We start from the raw sequence: 4,545 nt of genomic DNA, 5'->3' as shown, positions 1-4,545 counted from the left end.
ATTATTCCTTGTGTAAAATATCCACCAGTTAAAAATGGTCTGCAATAGGTACGCACAGGATATATTTCAATAAAACAAATGGGAAATTTACTACATATCAGAAAGAAAAAGAAACCATTGGAAAAAGTAACATGGGACAACACTTCACAAACTTAATGGTAATTCATTAAAACATACAATCAATAAAATACATCAGTCTGAAGTTGTGCTCCAATCTTTAATCTGCAGGTAGTTTGTGTCACTGAGCACTGATGCAGAGACAGAACATTCCTGGGTGTTTTGATTTTATGCCACAACACAGTTCCTCAAAAGTGTCTTCACAGTGCTGTGCATTGATTGCAGTTTCATGCTCAAGGAACTTAATGAGTAGAGGGTCCCTACAGTCAAACAAGAAGGTCATCATGACCTTCATAGAACTTAGGTGAACAGCATTGGATTCCTTTGGCAAGGGAAATATGGAATGTTTCCACTGTCAGCTTTGCTATTTCCCCTTGAGCTTTCAGAATGCTGTCAGGTAGAATCATCATGTTTCATGGTAATTCCTGCACCAACACTACTAGACAGACAAAGGCTACATTTAATCAATTCTGTATGGTCCACATAAGTCACTGTGTGATTTTCACATCTTTGGTGACCTGAAGAATGACATGTGTGGACATCGGTTTCAGCCAAACGTGAACGTGGAAGAGTGGGTTCGGCTGTGAATCCATCAGTGGCAGGAACTGATTGTCTCATCTCCCAGTGGGATAAATGCCTTAATGTATGTGGTGATTACTTTCGAATGGAATCATTCCATAGTTCCATTGGGGTGGGTCTTTGGTTTTCATTTGACTGCTCTTAAATAACAACATGCAGAGTGCTTTATGCAGGAATATAATGAAAATGAAGCATAAAGCAGACAACTGATTATACCTGGGAATATAATTACTTATGTAAGCCAGTGATCCACTTCAAGACAAAGCTATAAGCACTCAAAACATGTTGTAGAAAGAAATAAAAGTGTCTGACACAAATAATTGTTTCTATTTGTCTTTTACGTCATAAATAGTCACATTTTATAAATCAAAGTCCAACATGGACAAAATAATGTTTAATAATACTACTTCAAAAGAGGTCAGACACTGTCAGGTGAGAGTGTTACCAAACCACCAGTATAAGGTCATGGCTGCAAAATACTATCACAAACATAGAAACAAAATACTGGAGATTGGTAGAGGCTGAGCTGGGGAATGATCAGTTTGGGCCCCAGGGACATGAAAGGCAAGATGGAATCTATGACTCAACCCACACTTACAGCATTTGTAGATTTAGAAAAGGCTTTTGACAGTTTTGACTAGAATGCACATTTAATACTTCTGAAGTTAACAGGGATAAAATAACAGAAGTGAATGGTTATCTACGACTTATACAGAAACCACACAGTAGTCCTAAGAGTTGATGGACATGAGAAGGCAGTAATTGAGAAAAGAGTGAGACAAGAATGCAGTTTATCCTCAATGTTATTCTATCTGTATGTTGAGCAAGCAGTAAAGGAAACTAATGAGAAATTTGGGAAAAAATTAAAATTCATGGAGGAGAAACAAAAAAAAGACATGGACATCATGACTCAGTTTAAAATGGCAAAAGACTGGGAACTTCAGTTTATTGAAAAGTATAATATCTTGAAAAGAGTTTCTAAGATGAACATCAATAAATGTAAAACAAGACTAATCAAGAGTAGTGAAATTATGTCAGGTCATACTGATGAAATTAGATTAGGAAATGAGTTATGGAAAGTTGTAGACAAGTTTTGCTGTTCAGATGGTAAAATAACTGATAATGGCAGAAGTAAAGATTATATAACATACTGAAAAGTAATAACTGGCAAAGCTTTTCTGAAAAGCTAAACATTTTAACATCTAATACAAATTAAGTTTACTTTTTTGGAGTATAGAGTTACATGGAAGCGAAATATGTACAGACAAGATGAAAATAGAATGTTTTGAAAATTGGTGCTACAGAAAAAGATTGAAGATTGATGGGGAGAGCAAGTAACTAATGAAGAAATGCTGAATCAAACTGAGGAGAAAAGAGTTCCATGACTGATCTGGTCTTAAAGAAGAGATAGGGCAATAGGACACATCCTGAGGCATCAAGGAATAGCTGATTTGCTAATGGAAGGAAGTGTAGGTGAGTGAATATTGTAAAGGGAGACCAAGGCTTTATTACATTGATCAGGTTCAAATGGCTGTAGGCTGCAGTATTTATATAGATATGAAAGACTTATACAAGATAGATTAGTCTGGAGAGCTGTATCATTGGATTCCTGACAACAATAACTATAACAACTAAAAGCTATACTTATGTGCCTATATTGCTGAAGGCAAAATACAAGGAGAATATTGTATAGAGGAAATAACTATGTGTATACTGACTGTGAAACTGTAGCAGGGAAGATATTGCAAAATCATAAAACTACTTATAAGTATATCTCATAGAGTTACTCTCCTCCAGCCAAGATGTACTTTGTTCAATCCAACACAAGGGTGTGCTAAACATGCCTCTTAACTATGCCTCAATAACTATAACAACTAAAAGCTATACTTATGTGCCTATATTGCTGAAGGCAAAATACAAGGAGAATATTGTATAGAGGAAATAACTATGTGTATACTGACTGTGAAACTGTAGCAGGGAAGATATTGCAAAATCATAAAACTACTTATAAGTATATCTCATAGAGTTACTCTCCTCCAGCCAAGATGTACTTTGTTCAATCCAACACAAGGGTGTGCTAAACATGCCTCTTAATTATGTCATCTCATTTCTTGCACTATTACAGCTGTTTTTCTAAAGTTATTATACATGTAACTATTTTATGCATTACCTGTATTAATTTACTTATAACTAAAATGCAAAAACTCCAAATTGTCATTCACTATCTTAGTTTTTAACACACTATTACAATCTGATGTTGCTGAGCAGGCAAGTGTCAAACCATAAATTGCAGGTTCAGTGCTCAATTGGTCATAATATTTTTTATATTGCTAATTGCCTCTTTCCCCTATGACAATTATTTGTTGATGTTTAAAATATCAGGCTATACCATTGTTCAGGGTTCAATTTTAACTGGGTACGTCAGTTAAAATAATGGAAGAAGGGTGGGGCAAACTACTTCCAATAGGACCTTGCCTATATAAGGCGCTGCAGTGTTCATATCAATCTTCAAATTGAGGGCAACTTTAATTTGTTATCATAGCCTGATGCTCTGAAATTATCCTCTCTTGTTGATGAAAAACAATATTTGAGCACAGGTTTTTGTGACCACCTTTTCTTTTTGGTACTTTTTGATGAACATCCATATAATGACATGATAAAGGGTCCAACATTTAACTTTTATTGCCAGTGACCACTATTGTGCCATCCTGTTAAGTCTATACACACTATTGGGCTTACATCCCATCTCTTATCACATGATAGGTTGACACAGGATTCAAACAATAACAAATTGAGCACATCTGAGAAGAGAGAACTGAGGTGTACTGATGTATCATTACAAGACAATGTACTGTTTTGACATTTTCCAGAGGTGTCTAAGTAGTGGCAGTACATTATGTTACTTCTCATACAAGGCACAGTCTATATGAGGCATAATAGCTCATACTGATCATCAGTATTGCAGTTTAAATGAATATATTATCTTACTTTTGGTTTCCTGGCATGTAGTTAGACTTTTGTGAAATCTATGGCATAGCTACAGCCTTTTTAGTGAGGTTTACTGGGGGCTACAGCAGCTATTATGAGGCTATTTTGACCCACAGGGAGAACAAGTTACTGATTTTATTGCAAATACAAATATTTAACTTTACATATATATGCCATCCCATGCCATGCACTAGTAAGAGGGCATGGGGTTTGAAATTCTATTTCCACCAGAGTTCAGTGCTACTGTTTGCAAATACTGAACACATATTTTTGTTTTATGAGGGTAAGTCAATAAATAAGTTGCAGACATCAGTTTATGTACACATGATTTGCCAGCAGATAGAAGTATGAGTATGTTTCCCATAGAGGCTGTTGCACATCACATAGTAGCCAGTGCAGTGTGTTGCATGAGTGTACATCAGTAGAGCAGGATGCAGTCATGCATTTTTTTTTTCAGATCAAAGGACTGTCCACAGAAGAAGTTGATTGTGAAATGTGTCCTATGTATGGTGACAAATGTTAATCAGAGGAAGCTGTGTTCGGTTGGATTCAGGAGCATAAGAAGGGAAGGGAAAGCATCAGAGATCAGAAGCACACTGGTCATCCTGTGGCAGTGGCAACTGAAACTGCAGGGTAGCATGTGGAACAGATCATTTGTGATGATACATATGAGATGAATGTAATATAATGAAGCCCTTGAGATATAGTGAATCCTGTGATACCAATGGGTATCGATATCTTTGTTTGCAAAAAGCAAAGTTAATAGAAAAATATATTCATAAAATTTATTATCTAATGCCTAAACATTTATATTCTATGTATTTAACAAAGTTTTGAAGTTTTTACACAAACATTTGTAAA

Source organism: Schistocerca cancellata, chromosome 4 (genome assembly GCF_023864275.1).
Source record: "Schistocerca cancellata isolate TAMUIC-IGC-003103 chromosome 4, iqSchCanc2.1, whole genome shotgun sequence".
In the NCBI taxonomy this organism is placed as follows: domain Eukaryota; kingdom Metazoa; phylum Arthropoda; class Insecta; order Orthoptera; family Acrididae; genus Schistocerca; species Schistocerca cancellata.
The sequence above is the reverse complement of the archived record's forward strand: the minus strand, read 5'-3'. Positions refer to the sequence as shown.